Source organism: Canis lupus, chromosome 37 (genome assembly GCF_011100685.1).
Source record: "Canis lupus familiaris isolate Mischka breed German Shepherd chromosome 37, alternate assembly UU_Cfam_GSD_1.0, whole genome shotgun sequence".
Classification (NCBI taxonomy): Eukaryota; Metazoa; Chordata; class Mammalia; order Carnivora; family Canidae; genus Canis; species Canis lupus.
In genome coordinates, this window is record NC_049258.1 from 7,724,033 (window position 1) to 7,748,092 (window position 24,060).

Genomic DNA, 24,060 nt, shown 5'->3' on the forward strand with positions numbered 1-24,060 from the left:
TCTTTGTGATTGCTGGCTTCTACTCCCTTTCCCTGACCTCCCTTCCATCTGTGCCCATTCATCATGTGGTCCTGTTTGCCCCAATCACTTGGGCTTTTTCTTTCCTCTGCTTTGGTTTCTGGGCTCAAAAATGAACTTCTCCCACCATCCGCCCTTTCCCTGGTTAAATCCTGCTCTTCCTCAGGGTCATCAGAGAGGCTGTTTGCTCTGCAAGACTTGTGGAGCCCCACGCTAGGTCAGGAGTCCTGCCTGTGTTCCCAGAGCGTCCTGGGCTGCCCTATTGCAGCTACTACATTGCCATTGTCTCTCGAGACCCACCTCCAGGCTGGTCCTCCCTGAGGAGAGGACGCTGCTGCTGCTAGGTGTCTTAGCTACCCTGGGACACCTGCATGTACCAGGATGCTGGCACAGGGCAGGCAATCGATGAATACAAAGAATGCACGCACGTGGAGCATACGGATGAAATGTATATAAGCACCTAGAATGCTGGCTCTGACCACCTTTGTTCCCTGTTCTTGAACTGGATTTCTGTATGGCCAATTTGATTGTCACCACCTCCAAGAATAAACACAGGCTATTGCTTGATTTCTGTAGTCACCATCTTGGAGCCAGTTGTGAAGATGACTATGACGGTCAGAAGGACATCCGCCTAATGCTACACGTTGGCCATTGCGTGTGGAGAGATTAAAAATAAAGATATGTTGGAATATATATATAATTTATCAAGTTTGGGAGGGAACACTAATATCTACATTATAAATATGAATTCGAGTGGGTTTTAGTGAATGGACATTTTAAAGGAAAGATTTAAATAGAGGAAATTGGCAGCAGATTTTGAGTAAAAATTTAATTTAAAAAAGTCTTATCTCAGCATTACCTTTATTTTCTGTATCAGATTTTCAGATGTTTAATTGCACTTAAAGTAAGGGTAAATGCAGGAGACTAAACATACCACAAAGAAATTGCTAGACATTCTTTTCAAAGTCTGCAGTGGCTTTTCTCTCCTTTCTATATTTATCCTTCAACAGTAATAATAAAATAAGTTAGAGGAATTGAACCATGTAATCACTCCTCCATGGCCTCATTTAAGCAACCCTGTCATCTAGGCCTGTCTCCGGCCCAGAAGCAGGCTGGGCACATCTTCAGGCTGCCAGGCCACCAGGTGGGACACTGAGGTGGCAAGGCCACCAGGGGTGACAATCAAATCCAACACGGAAAAATCTGCGGCTGGGAGCCCACACATATCCTCAGGTCTTAATGCTTTTTTTTTTTTTTTTTTTTGAGTCTGGAGATAAGAATTCACCTCCTTGGTTGTGGTTTTATTTCCCTCTCTCTGCACTCCTCTCCTCTAGCTCTGCCTGTGTGTCTCCTTTGCATCCCTGCCAGTCTCGGCTTCTTCCCCCCACCCCTGATCCATACTGCGTCCTTGCTTCCTAGCGAGGGACACGTCATTACTGCCTTAAAGACAGGATGAACAACCCGCATCCCTTGGCTCTTGATGACACAGCCCACAGTCTGGGTTTTCAGCAAAAAAAGGAGTAAACCTATTCAAACAGAAATAATTACACCGATCACTTTCTTTGGCTCGCCTGCTCTTGTGCATTTTGCTCCAAGGAGCTGCCCCCTGGGTTGGGAGAGCCTGGGGCCAGACCAGCTGCTGTCAGGCAGAGGGAGCCTGGCTTGGGGACAGGGTATGCAGGGCTTGGGAAGCAGGCAAGGTGAGGAGCCAGACCTAGCTCAGAGGGAGGTGGGGTGGGGGTGGGGTGCTTGGCTCACACCAGTCCTTGCATCTGGGGCACTGGGTGGAGAGAATGGTTCCCCATAGCTCTGTCAGAGCTCAAGGGGGGAAAGCCATGGGGCGTGTTTACTTCCCCTCCTCTCTCCTACCATGCCGTCCCGCACCCAGTGGCAGCTTCTCCTGCTCCAGTGCACCTGGAAATCTCAAGGGCATCTCTTCATGGGGCTGATACCTTGTTCCGTCTCTGGTATAACAAAGGTGGTGCCAACCAATGGCCCTGCCCCAGATTCCTCAAACCAGGGCTGTTTGGTCTCATTTATCATTGCATGCGGTGGTTATGTTTTAGTTATGTAGATTCTGACATTTTAGCTGAAAACGGAGAGTGGTGGTGGAGGGAGAGACAGAGAGGAGAGGGTGGGAGGGAGAGGGAAGGAGGGAGAGGAAAAGGCAGGAGGAGAGAGATCTTAATGTCAGAGAAATAACAAGTGGAGAACACGTTTTATATTTCCTCATTAAAAGTGAGTGCATGTAAGTATGTATATAATCCTTTCAAAAGCAGTTCTTAAACATTTCAATTCTTCTTGCAGCTTCCTTTTTTCCCCTTGAAGCATGAAATTCATTTATTCCATTGATAAAGAGCTAGCATACGATTTGAACAGAGAGCTGTTGAGAAAAGAACGGCATATTTGTCAAAGAGGGCATATACAGTTGGGAAAATGAGAGTGGCACAAGTTTTGCTTGGTGGCATTAAATTCTCTCTTTCGTCAGTGAGTCTACTTCTGAGCCTGATTCTAATATTCTCATCAGAGAGAATGAGCTGTTCCTCTTGTTCAGTAGAAGAACCACTAGTTACCCCCAAATATTAATGTCATGGCTGCCCTGACATAGTTGTCGTTCTGCATGATGCTCTAAAGGCCTTTTTCTCTTTTCTTCTCAAGGATCTGTTATAGAAAGCTCCTCGCTGCCAGTGTGCTGGGTCCTTCTGCTTCCTTTTGGCTTCTTGGGGATACAAGTGCTACTGTTTCGAATTCTTTGGATTGGGGTCCGAACATGGTTGGGACATGAGTTTGTCCATGATAGAAGAAAGAGATCTTTGTTCCCATTGAAAACTTCACCAGGTGGGATAAAGTTGACAAATTCTGAGATCCTCTTCCATTTCGGTGGATCAGCCCCTGGAAACGGAGATGTGTTAGAGACCTAGACTCTCCACTAGGACTATTCCTCAATGGACAGTCTCTATGGTGCATATAGTATAAAAGCGTCGCCAAGCCCACTGCTGACTATAATCATAAGCCTAGGAGGAGCGTGGCCATGCGCAGCAAATTCAAATATACACTACACATTATAGATAGGATTCTATTTAAAAACAAAACAAAAAAAAAAAAAACCTCAGACTGAGCTAAGTAAATCAAAATGGAAAGACAGTATATTTTGAGTAATAAAATATAGAACGATGTGCTGCCATACAAGGGCATCCAGGGATGTGACTCATAACTGCCATTATTCTGTCTGTAACCAAAAGCAGCAGCTGCTCTGACAACTGACATAGGGACAGGAATGTTCTAGAATTTCTCTGGATTCTTACCGAAGAGATAGAATCAAGGACCTCTTTCTTCTCTGAGAGACTTCACCATGCCTCATATCCCTCACGATCTCAGTCACCACTCTCCAGTCCCGGCTCTGCCATCACTCCAGGTCCATCTCTGAACACACCACATTCATCTGGAAAATCTCCAGGCTTGTACAAACCCACTCCTTTGATTTCTCTGTGCCTGAATCTGAGCAGCAAAATGATGAGGGAAAAAAAAAAATTCACACTACTGGTACAAGTTTTACTCTTAACTCATGATCAAGAACACATAGACCTTCAGCATTTTTCCCAACCCTAGTCTCTTCCCCACATCCCAAGAGGACTTTTATACTTTTTCTCTTTCCTTAACTTTCCCTACTTCCACATGGTCAGATGTTTACCTAGCTCCATTCTCTTTATGAAAAGGGGGAAAAAAAGCCTAATTTATTAGAGTATTCCATCCTCCTAACAGTAAATTTACAAATCTTACAGCTGCATCTACCTTCTCTTTTTTGCTGTTAAGATGGAGGAAGTATACCTCTACCTTTCAAGGGCAGATACTTCGTTCCACTTGTCCTGGAGGACATGCCCCCCCCCCTTCCTTTTGAAATATTTCCTTAAGTTATTTCTGTATCTCTCTCACATCTACCATTTCCCCCTCTATAGCGAATTATTTATTTCTACTAGTGTTCAAACACATGTTCTAGGATTTGTCTTCCTGAAAGATGCCCCACCCAAATCCCACTGAAGCCATCAAAGATTTTCTTTGGCGCTCACACTCCGTGTAGCTACTATCTCATTTCTTGAGCATAAGCTTCTCAGAGATTCTGTACCAGCTGTCTCCCTCCCTCTGCCCCATTACTTTTTCAGTTGAACACGGTTTATGCCTCTACCAACTCAACTGAAAACAGATCTTGTCAAGGTCACAGTAACTTTCGTGTTGTCAAGTATCTTCATCTTACTTAACCTTTCAGCAGCATTCAACAGAGTTGACTACTCTTCCCCTATTGAAACCTTTCTTCGTTTCACCAACACGGCAATCTGTGGGTCTTTGTCTCATTTCCTTGATATTTTCTTTTCATTTCCTTGGTCAACTGGTGAGTAAATGTTTGGAGCTCCACTGGGTTTGCTTGTCTGCTCTCTTTACATCCTTTTAGGCTGCTCATTCCTTTCATGAGTTTAAATATCAGCCATATGCCCACACCTCCTAAATTTCTGTTTTCAGTCCAGATTCTCCTTAACTCCAGACTCCTATATCCTCCCCACATCCACGTGGATACTTCACAGACATCTCAAACTATATATACTCCTGATCTTAACCCAGCCACCCGCTCCAAAATGTCTTCCTCCATTTTCCTCATTTGAGCTTGATTTTTGCTTTAACTTCACTTTCACCTCTAAGCCATTAGTAAGCGCCATTGATTTTCCTTTCAAACTATATTCTTGAATCCCTCTGTTTCTATCTACATCTCCGCCGCTACCCTGCTAGCCCAAACATGATTACCTCTCACCTGAACACCTGCACAGCAAAAAGCAGCCAACTTTCCCTTTTGCTTTTTCTACTCTATTTTGTACACGTCAGTCAGAGTGACCTTCTAAAAATGACAATTAGATGTTGTCGCTTTACCATTTAAAACCCTTTAATATTTTCCTATTCCTCTGAAATAAAATCCAGACTCCTTATGGCCAGTGATACCGTACATGATCTGCCTACCTCCAGGGTTTCATCTTAGTATGCTCTTCTCCTTGGACACTAGATTTTACCTACTTTGACTTCTAGAGCCCGTGAATAATCACAGGCTTAGCCCCCTACATGGACTGACTGATCTTTTCCTACTCTTTCATTACTGACCCCAAAACCTCAGAATTGACTTGTTCAGGTGTTGGTTTAAATGTCAACCCCCCAGAGAAATCTTCCCTGACACATTATTTAATAACGATCCACCCTTCTTAACCTTGAACGCATCGTCCCGGTTTTTTGTTTCCTTTTTGGGAATTATAACTTATGCTTATTCTGTTTTTCATTTATGTATTGAAGTAATCATCTCCCCCACTAAATTGTAAGTTCCTTGAGGTCAGACAACCGTGTCTGTCTTGCTTACTGATGAGCTTCTAGTGCTTAGTGCAGTTCCTGGTAGATAGCAGTTGATGAATGACGTCTACACCAAATTTATCTTGAAATAAGTGAATTTTTTGCCCTTACATTTCCTTTTTTTAAAAAAAAAATTATTCATGAGAGACATAGAGAGGCAGAGACACAGGTAGAGGGAAAAGCAGGCTCCCTACAGGGAGCCCAATGCAGGACTCAATCCCAGGATCCTAGGATCATGACCTGAGCTAAAGGCAGACATTCAACCACTGAGCCACCCAGCACCCCTCCTTACATTTCCTTTATCTACTGTATTATACCATATTCGATAAAATTTTTCTCTTTTCTAAAAACATATACTCAAAAGAGATTCCATATATTTTTCTTTGGATAATAGTAATCCTCGGTTACACATGCATATATAATAATACCATATAGAATGATGTGGTACTGTCTATTTTAAACTCTCAAAACTAATAATAGTGAAAAAGCAGATGTAGGGATACTGGGTCATTAAAATAATTTTACACATAGACTCGAGCTTGGTTTCTTGACTTGATGTATTCAAGTTTCTGATCCAAGACTTCTGGCTAACTGCTTGACATAGTGATCCTCATTTAGTAAATGATGTGCCAACAGTCAGAAAAAAATGTAAAGCTCCATAATTAAAGTTTGATGAGGTATTTTTATTGATAATTATAAAAATGAAAAACAAAAACCAGAGTCGTGGGGGAAAAGAAGCACAGAGAGAGTAAGAATAGTAATCAAATAATTCTACTCTTTTTATCTGACACTTACCCAAAACTCACTGTATTCCAGAAAGGTTTCTGGCCCCTGAGACTGTAAAGCTGTATGTGATATGGCCTTTGATTTCATAGTAGTGGGGAGACATGTCTATCAACAGGTACACATAAAACAATTTGAAAGTGCCATAGGAAAGTATTGTATAAAGTGCTTTGATACTTAAAGAATACAGTTACTAACTGCCTGGAGAGGGCCAGCAAAATCTCCACAGATGAGGCTTTGGACTGCTATTTAAAAAGCAGTAGAGGTAGGCCAGGTAGAGGAGGTGAAAAAGAAAGAGGAGGGGAGGGCATTCTCAGGAGAGAGGCATGAAGATGAGAAATGTATGGCACGTTATAAGAATGATCATCAGGGTTGGAGCAGAGGATATAGGGGACGTAGTGACAAGGAATGGTATACATGCTCTAGCTGCATTGATGTTTCTGTAAAAAAAAAAAAAAAAAAAAGTTGAAGCCTTTAGTTCTGTTCTATCAGTAACTGAGAAGGCTGCAAGGCTGAAGACTTCATTCTACGCATTACATTTTAGGTTAATATCATGATTTAGAAGTTCATAGTCTCGATAATGTTATTATAAAACTGTTTAAGTAATCAGACTGAACATTTCCTGCCACTTTTCTTTAAGAACAGAGGTCATTAAGTCCATTCAAACATGGTGGTCTTTTATCTATAAATTTCTGCATCTTTAGATGATTTAGGGCCTAAATTTTAGGCTATCAATTTCAGGATCATTTAAAGATTAAATTGAAAAAGTTTGGCTCATTAGAGCTCCTGCCATGACTTGTCTTTTACATATGTAGAGTGGGTGGTCATCTGTGTTATATGATGGGAGGATTCCAGGAATGCCTTCTCGCTCAAAATTTTTTTTGCAACCCATATGAGTCATAGTGATAGACATGACGCATTAGAAATTCCTCAGGGTTAAAATATTGTCTCCAAAACCCAGCTTCTTTATCTTTTCCTTTTTTATTTTTAAGGTGCAAATGGTTTTCTAACTGTCACATTCCAAGGACATTCTTAAATTGTCATCTTACTTGACTTCTGCCAAATTTGGGGCTGAGTACATGTTTTTCTTGAGCTTTTTTCAGTTTTTGTGTTCTCTAATTAGTCTTTGGGTTCTCTAACCCTTCAAACTCATGCTTAGAAGATATAAGCCAGGGCTTAGAAAATAGATTTTATTTAATCCCACTCATTTTAGTGTGTTGCCTCCCTGCAGCCTTCTATTGTGTCCCCAAGAAACAGGTTGTTCTGTTTACCTTTTCCCAGGGTGTCAGCATTTTCCGCTCTGCCTGGGTGCAAGAGGGCTTTCCACCAGGCTGACTAGGATGGTGAACGGGGATCGGAGTTTCAAGTTCTCCATCTCCCAAGTTTCAACCAATCCTTTTGATTTTGTTTGCAGAACTTCTGTTTCCAGAAGTACTTGGCTGCTCTTCTTCATGGCCTTTCCAGGTTCTAATAATGCAGGTCTATTTTTCCCCTCACTGGGATCCCTTCCTTTGACACTTAAATCCTTTTCAGCTTTGTTAAGTTAGCCACCATTTGAACTTCTTTCATAATATAGTTGTCATCTGCTATCATTGCCTCTTCCATTCTTTTGATCTTCTGGAATCATAGCAGTTTTATGACTTTTGGTAGGGTTTGGAGAAGGAACGAGGATAAATGTCTGGGTTTTGGGTGCCACGTTCAATTGGAGATCTTCAGGATTATTATTTTATGGTACAAATACCCTATTTACTGTTTAACACTCTCCATGGCCTTGCCTACATGCAGACTAAAATCTGAATTCCTACTGGTTGTTTTTCAAAGTATTTCATGCTCTGACTCTTATCAGTCTGTCTTCCAAGAATGTTCTTTTCCTCCATCAATTCTAGTCCTTTTATAAGAATCGGTTCAGGTGTAACTGTGTCCTAGTGTTTCCTGGTTGAATAGTACAGACAAGGAGGAGACCCACAGTGAATAAGCTTACGACACACATTGTGGAATAAGGAAAGGCTTTGGAAACCTCTTGATATATGAAATACAAAATATATACAGAAGAGGATTTCAGTAGAGAAGTGAAGCTTGGGTGCTCATCAGAACCCCAGAGTGGTTCAAGGGTCAGATATAGCAGACAAGATATAGGGGACAAGAGAAACAACTGGCATGAAACGGAGGCCTTTATTAAAAGCCTGTCAGCCTACAAGCCTATATAAGTTCAGTCCTCACCCTTCCCTTCCCATCCCTTCTCTTCTCTTTCATTCTTCTCTCCTGCCTCTTCTGTCCCCACTTTCTTCCTCCAGCTAACCCCTGCCTCTCTACTCCTCTTTCTTAAACTCCTCTTCTCCCACTCTCCTTATAACCAACTAAATTATTGGCCTTAAATATTTACTCTTCTGTCATAGTATCATATATCACTTTGGTCTAGGTCTACTGGTGGGTGTAATACAGTTCTTCATCCCTTGAATTTGGACTTCGCAATGTGACTTGCTTTGACCATTGACATGTTAGGATACAACATGAGAAGCCTGACCTGTGCTTTTGCAGTTGGGCTTACTTTCCTGTTCTTCTGACATAGCCATAAGAATAACATTCTCTGAATACACATTGACTTCCCATTCTGGCTGCCAGAATGAGACATGTAGAGCAGAACCATTGAAGTCAACCCATAGGTCTATTCTCCAAGCAAGCTGCTCAGTCACCAGCAGACACAAGCTGAAGAAGAACATTCTCTTGCTAAATACCACTAAGTTGTTGGATCTTTCATGCAGAAAAAAAAAGGGGGGGCTAATACAGAAACTGATACCAAGAAATAGGCTACTCCCATAAAAACCTTGAAATAAATGGCACTGGCTTTTGGTCAAGATGATGGGATGGTAGGGAAATTTTCACACAGGTTTTGAAAAAATAGAAACCCATGTTTCATAGTGGTAATTTGATAAAACTGTTGCCTGTGGTATGAAAACAATGCATGAAATAAACCTGCAAAGTCGGGTGAGGAGACTTTAGAGGGAATGCTGAAAGTAGGCATTGGCTGTTGCCAGTTGAATTTGATAAAATAGGAGAAAGAATGAATGCTTGGGAAAGGACTGGCCAGTTTACATGCAGACTTCAGAGGGGATATAAATAACCCAGAAATTTCAGGTTTAAAACATAAAACTGTTTCTTATCAGATCAATTATAACACAATTGAGCATTGTAACACAATCTGAGGTTAAAGACTAAACCCAGGGTACTATCAGAAAGACATAGCTAGTAGGACATAACCAAACCAAGAGTGTGGCTGAAACACCCTTTGTTAAGATATTCAAAAAGATTAGGGTGATTTCCAGTAGATCTGTCATAGGACAAGAAGAGGTCCTAGAAAGTTCAAGGGAATGATCTTACAAATGTCTGATTCATCCCAAGTGCCCATACAAAGACCATATGACTCTGAAAAATCATGGGTGTAGCTTCTGATACATGGAGTTGACAAGAATCAAATACATAAAAAAAAAAAAAAAAAAAACCCGCAAAGATTTTAACAAAGACGTTCTAGCAAAATTGCTAGCAGTTTGGAAGATAAGACAACTGGCTATTAGAGATATAAAAAGACCTTGGGGCCTCCAACTTTATCCAGGCAGGAATAGATATATTTAATGTCACAGATTTCTCCCTAAGTACTGCTTTCACTGCTCCCCACTAATTTTGATATATTTTCACTTAGTTTAAAATATTTTATAATTTTCATCTCTTATTGCCCTATGAGTTATATAAAAATACGTTACTTAGTTTCCAAATTGTTGAGGATTTTCTAGATATCTTCTGTTACTGTTTTTTTTTTTCTTTAATACCCATTGTGATTAGAGGACATACTTTGTATGACTTTAATAATTTAAATTTACTGAGGCTTTTTTTATGCTCATAATATGGCCTACCTTGATAAATGTTTCACATGCACTTGATAAGAAATGTATCAATTAGGGATCCCTGGGTGGCGCAGCGGTTTGGCGCCTGCCTTTGGCCCAGGGCGCGATCCTGGAGACCCGGGATCGAATCCCACATCGGGCTCCCTGCATGGAGCCTGCTTCTCCCTCTGCCTATGTCTCTGCCTCTCTCTCTCTCTGTGTGACTATCATGAATAAATAAATAAATCTTTAAAAAAAAAAAAAAAAGAAATGTATCAATTAGGTCAAGTTGGTAATTGTGTTCCATCTTTCATATCCAAATAATAATTTTCTATCTACATGTTCTTTTAGTTATTGAGAAAGGAGTTTTAAGATCTAGGACTATAATTGTGGCTTTGTCTATTTATTGTATTTTCAGTTCTATATTTTTTTCTCCAAATATTTGGAAGCTCTGATTTTAGGTGCATGATTATTATGTTTCTTTGATTAAGTGAATTCTTTATCTTTATAACTTGACCTTATTTATCGCTAATATTCTTTACTCAGAAATATATTTATTTCTGATTATGTTAGACACTCCAGTCTTTTGATTAGTGTTCATTTAGTACATTTTTACTTATCTTTTTATTTTTAACCCCTGTGTTTTTATATTGAAAGTATATGTATTGTAGGCAGTGTGTGTTTGGTTCTGCTTTTAATTTACTCCCGTTTGTTTCTGATAACGTTGAAATATAACATTAAAATAATCTAAAGTGTACAACATAATGTTTGGTAATTGCATATATTGTGAAATGGTTGCCCCGATGTTTAGTTAACATCTATCATGTCTCATGGTTAAAAATTTTTTTCTTGTGATGAGAACTTTGAAGATCTATTCTTTTAGCAGCTTTCAAATATACAATACAATATCATTAGTTACAGTCACCAGGCTGGATAGTACATCCCCAAGAGTTACCTATATTATAACTGGAAGTTTATACCTTTTGACAACATTGACCAATTTCCCCACCTCTGGCACCCATCAATCTGTTCTACTTCCATGAGGTTTTGTTTTTTTGTTTTTTCTATGCCACATATATGTGCTCATACAGTCTGTGAGTGTGTAGAGAGGGGGTGTGTGTGTGTGTGTGTGTGTGTGTGTGTTTAAAATAGGCTGGAGAAGCAATGTGGTATAACTAAAAACAATAGCCTTTGGAAATGGACTTCTGAGTTGAGTTGTGCTTTTACTTCTCACACAGTATTACTATTATTACTAGCTATGAATTTACTAGCCTTGGCTAGTTTACATCATTGCTCTCTGCCTTATTTACTGTCAAATAAGAATATTAAAATAAAAATTAAATGATCTTTATCATAATGTTTTTATGTTTAGTTTAATTTAGAAATATTTTATATATTACATGTAGAGTACTTAGAAAATTTCCAGGCACATAGTATGTTCTCCATATATTTACTTACTGTTATTATGGAAAGCAAGCTACTTACATTGCCAGTCATCCTGTATAATAATATTGGAGGACATAAAATTTCTGAAAAGCATAGTCTCAAGAGAAAAGTAAATTATCAAATATATATGTCAAATTTCTTTTTCAAAAATAGGTGCTTCTACAACAGAACAAAATATTTCCAAGGATATTCTTGGTGGCATTTTTTTTTTTTGGTATTTTATGCTAAAGATTTTATAATCAGAATTAAATTGAGCACATACATACACACAAACAAACTTAAATGTCTTGTCTTAAGGTGCCTTGCTTTGCTCCTTAATCCATGCTAATTCCCATAATATCAATTAGGAAATTTTGTTCTAATGGCTTGTTTATATTTCTGTCTCTACCATTAGACTCTAAGTTTCTTGAATGTAGGAACCAAGTTTTCTTTAATGTTACATCCTCCATGTCTGACCTGCAACAGATCTGTTAGATATTAGAATCACCCTTAATGTAAAACTCAAAGCCGCTGTAGCAGGGACTTTCCATCAGTCATGGAGGGAATAGTGCCTGTGTTATTTCAAAGGCATGTTCTATATAAATCATAATTTATATATGGGAAATCAGAAAGATATCAATCAGGGTGAAGTTTAACAAGTCAACTTTGGTGTTAGTGATAGACTGCTGTGTCTTCAGTGGGGTATGGGCTAGGCCACAGAGGTTACAGAATTTGTGGTTTGGGAGGTGCAGTGTGTATGTGTGCATGCATTCATGGTGTTTACATTAAGGTAAAGGAGCCCTGGCTTTGAAGAGTACTGCTCTTGGATATGCCTTTGGAGTGAGAATTTCTAGTTGAGAAAAGGCAAACTTGAACCTCATGGGTTCTTTGGGTTTCTCACCCAGAGTCATCTCTGAACTGGTCTCAAGAGGTACGCTGCTCCTCGCAAGCAGGTTATGGCCCAGACAGAGTCAAAATCTGTTCCCTTGGAGACAGGCACCTCATGACTCCCAGGTGGTTTTATTTAAATACTTAAAAGGTACAAAAAAGTCTACTTGAAGAGTATATGGAACATATAAATTGCTTACAAAGTAGTTTTCTTAGCCTTTTACAGCTAACTGCCTCAAATTCACTGCCACCTGAGATTTTTGGGAATGGAACAAAGCCTACCAGAGAACTCCATTTATTCTGTGTCCCATCCTTATCCTATATTCTGTTCTTAGGATTCAAGCTGTATGTCCCAGGCTCTTCCTCTGGCCTGAGACTGTGTTCTCTCAAACAACTGACACCATGAGAGGCCTTACGCTTAGGTGAGCCCTGTGTCTTAGGGCTTACTGTGGACTTACTTTGGCACAAGTTCAATAGTAGAATCAAGGTACTGAGTGCAGAGTTTCAAGGCAGGAATTGAGCAAACAATAACAGAATGATTGACCCCTGTAACATGCATTGTGATTCTATAAAGGAGAGTGACTATATTCTTTTATTCACGATCTGAATATTTGTGATCCCAAGAGAATATTTTTAAAGACTGATTTGAGTGGGGGAGGGGCAGAGGAAGAGAATCTTCAAGGAGACTCCCCGCTGAATGTGGAACCAGATGTGGGGCTCAATCCCACAACCCATCAGACCGTGATTTAACCTGAAAACAAGTCAGATGCTTAACCAACTGAGACTCCCAGGTGCCCCCCACCTCCACCACAAGAAGATATTTTTGAGGTACTAGCTAATGTGCTTTTGTTCTTGGTATTTCTTTCTTAACCCTGCCCAGAAAAAAAAAAAAAAATCTTGATTGCCTCTGAATGCAGAGAGAGAAGAGGAAGTAAGTTTTTACTTTAGTTTTAAAACCTCAGGGACTACTGAGCCAAAGTAAAAGTTGAATATGGTACCAGGTGGAGTCTATTTCTGCCTACCCAGGCAGGGCCTGGGGAAGAAATGGGACACCACATCCTTTGTACCTAGAATGACACCAAAGCAGAAGGGGGCATACGTGACCTACCTCGTCACTGGGGGGTTGTACCACTTCTCAGAGTTTCCTGTAACACAGTGTGTAATTTCTAGGCTCAGGAGCAGTGAAAGTGCTGCTTCCAGAATGGGAAGGACATTGCCTAGAGCTCAAGGCTAGCACGTTCATAGGTGAGGGAGCACAGGATGGGCACAGGCCTCGTGGGTGAAGATGAAAAGCCCTAAATAATTTTGGGCTCTCTGCCTTTGAATCATTTAACATTCCACACTTGTTTCTTTTTGTGATCATATCTTATTGGCACAAAAAGAAGCTATAACTTAAAGGTGAACAAAATTTCCTTTCTAATTGGCAATACACATCTGATACAAAGGGCAACGTGAGAAACAAAGGTAAATGGGCAGGTAAAATTTATTGGAAACATTTTTTTTTTCACTCACAAATAGTAGTTCTACAATTAGCCCAACACACAAATGCAACATGGTTCTATTAACCAAAATGTATGTTTCAAAATATCTAGGAATATTATATAATCATCATGTAATTGAAACCATCACCCTCTTCTTTTGGATATTCTTTCCATTGTCACCCCATGTTTTCTGATTCAAAAAAGATAAGATATTGAGGTATTTCAAATCTTTAGACTTCTTTTCCTCTGATAAACTGATTTATATTTAGCTTGTTCTTACATAAGTTGTTACTGTGATCCAGCGCCACATAAAATTCACAGTAACAAAATACAGATGTGTCACTTTGATGAAATCTATAACTAATCTCAACATAATATGAAAGTTCCAAATATAGTTACAGAAATAGATAATAGTATGGGTACTATGAATAATCAGTATTTTTATGGTGAAAACGATATCAGCATTTTCATAATGAATCCCTATTTCAAAAATTATAACCTGACCAAATGATTTTATACTAAGATTAATGTGGTTTTTGAGCTTTCCATCAGGGCAATTCTTTTTCAAAGTGATTTTTTTTCCCAGACAGATTTGACATTTGTTAGTATTAGACAAGTACAGAAGGAAGACCAGTTTCTTCCTTGCACCATCGCTTTAGATGTCCTATTTGTCACCGAAGCATGCTTGCATACAAAGAGAAGCAACAAGAGGCTCTCTGCCTCCTTGGATCTATCTATGTCATGGGCTGTCTTCTGGGGGAAACAACTTACCAATTACTAAACTTTTGATTGGGCTCCCCAAACAGCATATTTCCTTTGTTGCTAAACCCCTCTTCTTAGGTGGACTTTCTAGAGTGTCTTCCTACTTTTCTATTTCAAACCCATGCATTCTCAGAGTCTTTTTCCCCACTTAGATCCTCTCAAGTAAATATATCATCTGCCTAAAACTGGAAGGGCCTTTCTATCGACATTCTTGTTTTAATAGATATTTTTCTTACCTTATTCTTGCATTTGAAGACAGGGGCTAATTTCCCCACCTTTAAATTTCTAGTGACATATTTTAGCACCTTATATCCTCATCTACACACAGATTTAGGCCTCAGGAATGGAGGCAACTTTTTCTTCCTCTCCTTTTCCTACTGCTCTTCCTCATCCTCTTCTTCTAGAGTATCAAATGATTTTACTACAAAACTTAAGCCATTTATTTATCATTTACTTTTCTAAAAAGACACAATCATGAGAATAAAATAAACACACCCAAGACTCACTAGGCCTTGCAGGATAGGAAGCAGCCTTGGACAGAAAGCCTACAAATACTTTTCCTTATACCTAATGTCTGTGCTTTCTCATGCTTTTCGGAATTTTTTGCTAGCTCTTACAGGGAAAAGGAAACTGAAGCCCTAAGATTCACGGAGAAGAGGGGTCACAATACTTGAAACAATTCATCACAACCATTATTATTGTTGTTTCTATTGTTTTGTATTTGTTCATTTTGCTTCCATGTCCTAGGTGTTCTAGCACTTGCTTCAGGTCGTTGCCATGGCACTTGGTCATTTACAGAACTCTTTGCCACAGGACCTATTTGAAGAAAGTGTCTATCTGACCTAATTCCATGCCTTCCCATTGTTCTACTTCATCTGTAAACCAAAGTGCTAATGTAAAACAAGGCCCTTTGACCCTGATCTAATCCAAGGAACTGCTTGGACTCTCCATTGGCTGTGCTCGAATGATTGCCACCTGAGACTCAGCTTGAGCTCACTGCTCTCACATATACCTGACCACAGAAGCTCACCACTCTCACATATACCTGACCACAGAAGGTATCTGTAGTATTCACTCTGGGTCTCCTTCTCTCCCTTAGGGGGGACTGGACAGGGACAGAGACCAGGACTACTTCTCCTTTGTATGCCCAGAACTAAGGACATAACAACTGCTCATCAAATATTTCCTGCATGAGTGAGATAATCCACTAATTGATGAATTGAAACTTGTTTGTCCATTCTGCTAGTAATTAGAAGGTAGTAAGAATAAGGTAGTGTCTCTTTGGCCATTGCGCAGAATAAATGGAAATTAAATACATGATTCTATCTGTATTAGCTCCATTCACCAACCAAATGAACTCACCATGTGCAGACTGTTCTGCAGAAGGTGTTAATTCACAATGATTCAAATTAACATTAATATTTGCAGACATTGCCTTTCATTTATCTTAGCTCATTTACTTTATCATAAAATAAAGTTCAGTTAAATATTACTATATGCAGAAAAAATTTTAGATGCTTATGTATTAAAGCAAGCCTTATATGGCATTAATCTTCATTACTGAGGTGACATTTGATAATTCCCTTAGGGATATACCACTTCAGTTACGAGATTCCTCAAGGGAAAAGAAGAATGCGTTGAGATAGAAGCATCTTGCGTGTTACCTAAATAAAGGATTTCTTTTGATAAATTTGAGGGTGGAGCCCAGGCAAAATGAGAAATGTATATGTGGTAGATTGACTCAATTGCCCCATTTTTTTTTTTAAATTTTTATTTATTTATGATAGTTACACAGAGAGAGAGAGAGAGGCGCAGAGACACAGGCAGAAGGAGAAGCAGGCTCCATGCACCGGGAGCCTGACGTGGGATTCGATCCCGGGTCTCCAGGATCGCGCCCTGGGCCAAAGGCAGGCGCTAAACCGCTGCGCCACCCAGGGATCCCGCCCCCATTTTTTTGTATCTCCCTACAGCCATGTCCTTTGACCCTCCACACTGATATGAGACTTGACCTTTCTTTGACCACTTAAAGAAAAATTGCCCAAGAAGAGATTTGAAAGTGCTGGTGCATTCCACTTATTCACTTGGACTCTTGTCACTGTCAGAGGAACATCCGCACTAGCCAACTGGAGGAATGGGAGAGGGTGGAAAAGATGACAGGTGTCCTAGCTGAGGCCTCTCGGTCCATCCAGCAGTTGACTGGGCATAGGTGTGATCATTTGAACCCAACCCTGATCAGCTGAACTGTTCTACAGAGTGATAATTTCATGAGAAATAATTAATGGTGGTTTGAAGCCACTAACTCTAAGAATTGTTTGTTACATAGTTATCGTGGCAATAGGTAATTGATTCGGTGGCTGCTTTTCCTACAAGACTATGTGAAGTGTCTGATTCATTAAAGACTACATAATTTTGATTTCAAAGGTTTCAGTGATTTCAAGTAGAGAGGAGACATACAGATAAAGAGTTGAACTGGAAATTAAATTAGTTTTCAGAAGGAATAAAAAAATGGAGAAAATGAGATATATGTCACAGTTGATATGTTGTCTTAGTAAAACACAGGCTCTAGAGGCAAAATGTGTGGGCTGGAATTTTGGTTTCAATAGCTTAATAGCTGTGTGACCTTGGTCAAATGACTTAATCTCTCTCTGTTTTCTTCATCTGTAAAACTGGAATGCCTACTGATGGTTGATGATGATTAAAATTATTTGAGATACATGCGAAGTCCTTAAAACAGTTTTTGACACACAATAAGCAGCTATTATATAACAGGTGAGGTATAAAATAGGGTAATATAAAGTTATTACTATGTGGCAGGTGTTAAGATGCCATCTAGGATTTCAAATAGGAGACTTTTTTTTTTTAAGCCATTGTCAATTGCTTGTTTCTTTTCGGGATATATTTAAAGACCTGTGTCAGCTGCAAAATTGTTAAACAATAGAGGAGAGTAGGTGGGGTATAGGAAACGACAAACCCAAATTCAAATTATGTGATGATAGGCAAGTCATGGAGCCTTCCTGGAATTCAACTTATTTATTAGTAAATGTGGGTGTGGTTGAGCAAGATGATCTCTGAACTGTGCACCTTGAACATTCATTTACCTCTAAGCCTGTAATAGTCCAGTATGAAAAAACTGATATCATGTCAAAACGTTGAACCAGAGATTTTCTTAATGCACTAATAGTTTTAAATGGTAAGAAATAGCAGCAGTGATAACCTTTCAAGCAATACTCTACTGTTATATACGAAGACAACATAATAGGTATTGGTCATGTTTCTTGAGGACCTACCAGGTACGGTGGTAGATGCTAAGGACTAGCCAACAAAAGCACATTTCCGTAAAGTACTTCAGGCTTAATGGGAACACAGGACTATGAAACCATGAGTCAGATCAATAAGAACATCAGGGAGATTAAAAAAAAAAATCTCTACTATAAAAAACCAAACCAGGGATCCCTGGGTGGCGCAGCGGTTTGGCGCCTGCCTTTGGCCTGGGGCGCGATCCTGGAGACCCGGGATCGAATCCCACGTCGGGCTCCCGGTGCATGGAGCCTGCTTCTCCCTCTGCCTGTGTCTCTGCCTCTCTCTCTCTCTGTGACTATCATGAATAAATAAATAAAATCTTTAAAAAAAAAAAAATAAATAAATAAATAAAAATAAAAAAATAAAAAACCAAACCAAACCCAAAAGTTCTTCTATCTTGTCCTTTATAAAAGGTTGGTCTTGTTGACTGATAAGAAATAAAGTTCAGATTTCTTGTGTTTATAACCACATAGCCACTGAATATAGACCCCCACCCCACCACGATTCTTGTTTTATCATTTTTTTCATAAGAGTATAAAAAATGGAAAATCTTATCCCTAAACAAAAACCGCTTATCACTCAACTCTAATTAAGATTGAAGTGGTGCTTATTACTAAGTTACTATCTCAGCTCCACAGCCAGCCTTCTGTGCTCAGCTTGATGATGCTGGGGGCCAGGCCTCTGCACCTCACATTTCAGCCTGGTCACAGGCCCCCTGGATGACTTGGCCAATAGAGGGTGCTAGGGGAAAATTAGGGAGCCTGCGAAGCGAGAGCAGGGACTTCTGCCTCCTTCCTGTTGGTTCCTGGTGAGCTTCCTGTGGGCTTCCTATCAGTCCCTGGCTGCTGTGATAGATGCTTTAGTAGCATCTAAATCCAGTTTGCAGTTGTCAACACTGAGAGGACCAGCTTCCTGGTGTCCCGAGGTAGAGTCACCAGCCCCAGCTGAGCAGCAACCCCTTAGGGGAGTCTGGGTTTCCTTCACCCTCCCTGTGCCCTTCCTCTGAGATTCTGTTGTAATAATCTGACCTTTTGTTTTTTATCCCCTGGTCCCTGGGCTGCTAGCTGTTTCCTGCATTGCTGTTTTTGAGATGCTTTAGAGTCCTGCTTTTACTCTTTCACTTACCTACTTAAGAATTTTATTCCTAGTTAGCAATTCTTTACATTAAATTATCTCCACACAAAAGCTGGTGTGGTTTCGGTCTCCTGGCTGGAAGAAACTGGAGGCAAAATAAGGATCCTAACTATATATATTTTAAAGGCTTCTCATTGAAATGCAACTTATTTCTAGTAAGCGTGTCTTAGGTTGGGCTGCTATGACAAAATACTTTAAGGCAGGTGGCTTACGAACAACACAAGTTTATTTCTCGCAGTTCACAGCCTGGGAAGTTTAAGATCACGGTGCTGGTGGATGCAGTGCCTGGCGAGAGCCTGCTTTCTGGTTCGTGGACAGCCGTTTGCTTGCTTGCTTGGTCCTTACCTGGTAGAAGGGATGTGCAGGCTGTCTTCTATGAGGATGCTTAAATGAGTGGGGTCTCTTTTATAAGGTCACAAATCCTATTGATGAGGAATCTACCCTCATGATCAGTTACTTTACCCCCTTCCAGGTACCACTGCACTGAGAATTAGGTTTTAATATATAATTTTTTTTTTGGAGGGGGATACAAACATTTGTGCTCTAGTGGCGTATGAATCGTTAAAGGTTGATGAAGTGTGAGTGTATGTGTATCTCCTACATAATCACCATTGGGTCAGGATATAGAATATTTTTTGCACCCAGAAGCTCACTTGTGTCCTTTTCCAGTCAATACCCGCAAAGGTAATTACCACTGAAATTTATATTACATTATTACTATGAATATTGCTTCTTCCCTGTTTTTTCTCTCTTTTCCTTATGGGATGGGATAAATAAAGGTTGAGTTTATGTCCCACGTATTATTTATGCTATGCTTCTAAAAAGTCCCACCCCGCTGGGTCCTTATTTTGGATATTTTCTATTTACCTGTCTTTAAGTTTGCTCAACCAGTCTTCTGTTGTACCTAGTCTGATGTTAAACTCATCTAACAAGCCCGGAATTTCAGATATTGTATCATTCAGTTCTAGAATTTCCATCTCATTGTTTTGAGGTTCAGTGTTAAAATTCTTCCTGTTTTCATCTATTTTGTATGTGATTTTAATTTTTTAAATATATTGAGCATAGTTATGTAAAAGTTCCCCCTTATCTGATACTTGATTTGAAATATCTGTGGATCTGTCTTGATTTCTGTTTCAATTGAGATTATGTACACTTTTGAAACTGTGTATATTGTGTTTAATCACCATTTAAAATATCTTCCAGGAGATTATCCTGTGATTTAATGTTGAAATGAAAACTTAGTATATATTTAGCAAGGTACAGAAACTGGGGTAAAATGATCATCTTTTTTTTTTTTTCCTCCAAAGAACCAGCTTTTGATTTTACTGAATTTTTCCTCCTATTTTTCTGTTTTTGCTTTCATTGATTTAGGCTTTTACCTTTGTTTCTTTATTTCTTGGTTTGAATTTAATCTGTTCTTTTTCTAGTTTCTTAAAATAGATACTGATTCGTAACCTTTCTTTTCTTCCAATCTAAGCACTTTGTCCTACAACTTTCCTCCTAAAATGCTTTAAGTATACCTAGGAGTTTTTTTTGTTAAATTTTTATTTTAATTCAGTTTAAAGTATTTTAGAATTGCCTTTGACATCTCATTTTTTTAACAGGGTGATTATTTAAAAGTGTGTAGTTTAATCCCTAAATAAATGGGAATTTTCCAACATTTTTTCTCTTAATGATTCCTAATTCCATTTTGATCCAAGAATATACTCTGCATGATTTCTATTATTTTACATTTGTTAAAGTTTGTTTTATGACTCAGGGTATGGTTTATCCTACTCATTGTTTCATGTATCCTTGAATGTGTATTTTGATGTGGAGTGTCTTATAATTGTTAATCAAATTTAGTGGCTTATAGTGTTCAAATCATCTGTATAATTATGATTCTCCTGTTCAACCAGTTAGAGAGGGTTGTTGAAGTCCCACTCTAATTGTGGATTTGCCTGCCTTTTTTTAGTTCAATTTTTACTTCATAGATTTTGAAACTCTATTGTTAGTTATGTACTCATTTAGGATTCTTAATGTCTTCTTGGAGAATTGACCACTTGGTCATTATGTAATTTGTCCTTCTGTATCCCTAATAATAGTTCTTGTTCTGAAGTTCAATTTATTTGATGCAAATATAGCTATTCCAGCTTTCATTGGATAAGTATTTGTATAACAAGTATGTATTCTTTTACATTTAAACTATCTGTGTGTTTATAGTTAAAATGAGTTTCTTGACAGTATATTATTGGATTTTGCACTTTTCTTTAATCTCTGTATTTAAACTTGTAGTTTAGGGATCCCTGGGTGGCGCAGCGGTTTAGCGCCTGCCTTTGGCCCAGGGCGTGATCCTGGAGACCCGGGATCGAATCCCATGTCGGGCTCCCGGTGCATGGAGCCTGCTTCTCCCTCTGCCTATGTCTCTGCCTCTCTCTCTCTCTCTCTCTCTCTGTGTGACTATCATAAATAAATAAAAAAAAAAAAATTAAAAAAAAAAATAAACTTGTAGTTTAGACCATTCACATTTAATCTGATTATTGATATAATTAAAGCAAACCAAATGTCTTGCTAACTATATTCTTTTTTTCCCTTATTCTTTCCTTTTCTTTTCCAATGTTTTCTTACCTTTTCTGGTTTAATTGAGCATTTTTATGACTTAATTTTATCTTTTCTATTGACTTACTATTTATATCTCTTTAAAACACTGGTGGTTGCCTTAGAGTCTACAATATACACATTTAATTGATCAAAGTCTATCTTCATGTAATACTACACTACTTCATGTAGAGTGTAATAACTTTATATAGTGTGTTTTCACTTTTTCTGTCCTGTTCTTTGTGCTATTTGTCATACATTTTAACTGTGCACTTGCTATAAACATAAAATAAATCGCAAGGTACCATATTCTTTCTCTGTAGGAAAAAATCTTTCTGTATTTCTTACAGAGTACTACTTTTGGTGCTGAGTTTCCTCAGTACTTATCTACCTGAGAGAATCTTTACTTCTGTTTGGAAACCTATTTTGTTTGGTATTCAATTCTGGGTTAAAAGTTTTTTTAAACATTTAAAAATGCCACTAATTGTCTTCTATTTTGTATGATTTCTAGTGAGATTACTTTTTTACTGTAATATTTTATTTTACTCTGATTGCCTTCTGGGATTTTCTCTTGGTCTTTTATTTTCAACATTGTGAATATATTTATGTAGTTAGTTTATACTTCTCTTATTGGTGTTCTCTGAGGCTCTTCAATCTGTGATTTGCTATTGGCCATTAACATTGGAAAATTCTTGGCCATTATATACTCAAAAAATACTTTTGACATGTTTTTTTTTTTTTCTCTTTCCCTCTCTACTTTTTCTGGGATTCAAATTATATGTATGTTAGAGAAATTGACATATTGATATGTTCTACAGCTTTTGGATGCTATGGGTTTTGTTTGGTTTGGGTTTTGTTTTCTGTTTTTTACTTTTCTACTCTTTTTTGTTTTGGTTTGGGCAATTTCTATGGGTCTATCTTCAAATTATCTTCATGTCCACTGATCCTTTTGTTAGCTGTGTCAGGTCTAATGAGCCATGGTAAAGACATTCTTTTTGTTGTTGTTGTTTTAAATTTTCAGCATTTGTAGTTGATTCTTTCTCACGGTTTCTATCTCTCCCCTGAATTTACCCACTGATCTTGCATGCTGTCTACCTCTTCCATTAGAGACTTTAGCATATTCAACACAGTTATTTTGAATTTCCTCTCTGAAAATTTCACCATCTGTGTCATATCTGAGTCTGGTTTTAATGATTATTTTTTTCTCCCTAAGGAGTGTGTTGTTTTTTTTGCCCTTTTATATGTCTTGCAATTTCTGTTATTGAAAGTTGGGCATCTTGTGTAGTTCTTATGCCTGAAAATCAGCATGTCTTTCCTTCTGCTAAACCTATAATGTAGGGATTTGAATTAATGTAGTTAGAAGTTGGGCCTAGTTTTAAGTTTGTTGTTGTGGTGGTTACTCTTCGGGCACCACCAACTTTAAATTCTTAGAATGATTCCCTGTGTTAGGTTGGTTTGTCCGAGGGTTTTTTCCTCAGCAAATGCTCCTATATTAACTTTAGATCTTCCTCTGTGCTGTGTCTCACAATGTTTCTTTCCTTGCTCTTCTTTTTCCCTATCCCTCACTCAGCCATATTCTGAGTTTACTTGTTACTTGGTGCTTGTTAGCTTATCAGTAGGGAGTGGTAGTGGGCATTCTCTCTTGTTCTCATTAAGCCTTACTCCTAGACCACCATGGTGTCATGTCCCTAGCTCCTGGAGTGTGGACTCCTCACTGATGCTCCTCCTCAGATTATCGTTCTGGGTCCTGCATGCAATCCTCCACTCTCAGGGTAGGATTTCTTTTGTTGCCATCTCCTTCCCAAGATACGAGTGGTTTTCACCAGTGTGTCATCGGGGTGATGGTGTTTTTGTTTTGTTTTTTCCCCTTGCTTCCATAGTTTAAAGGGGGAAACTTTACTCCATATGGATAGTGGGGAGGACAGGATTCTTACAAAAAAGCTTTGATCCACAATAGAAGGATACAGGTAGGGTCCTGTGTCAGCTCTTGCATGGTTGATCTGTACCATAATTAACACTTTCTTAAAACTTCTTTCAGTCTTTTTTGTGATTGTCCTTTGTTCATGGAAAGAAATAAAAGAGAATGTGAAATCCTTCAATTTTCTCATCTCCCAGGACTTCACACTTTCTCCAGATTATACTTGGCCTTCACCAATTTTTCAAACAACCTAAGAGACCCCTTTTTGCTGGTGTTCAATTGTATCTGTTCTAGGTAAGCTATTGCTTATGTCTTAACACTCCCTGCAGGCACCCTGCCTTTTCTTAGATTTTGGGTTAATTGGTTGCCCTTCAATCTTAGCTTTCAGTAGTTTCAAGAAAACTCATGCCTTTTTTCTTTTAAATCTCTTATAAGCATAAATAACACTCTTTCTTTCCAACTCTGCACAGTGCTGGTTGGAAAATAAGTTTGGTATTAATAACGTATTGTAGAA

General features: G+C 38.8%; 1 long non-coding RNA gene across 1 annotated transcript; it reads right to left on the bottom strand.

The window, feature by feature from the left end:
• Positions 1 to 1,314: 1,314 nt before the first annotated feature.
• Positions 1,315 to 19,998, bottom strand: LOC102153434. The gene is made up of 3 exons (XR_005385197.1): positions 19,919 to 19,998; positions 3,324 to 3,516; positions 1,315 to 2,910 (listed from the first exon to the last, which is right to left on the bottom strand). It is a non-coding gene; the product is annotated as an uncharacterized LOC102153434 (long non-coding RNA).
• Positions 19,999 to 24,060: the final 4,062 nt, after the last annotated feature.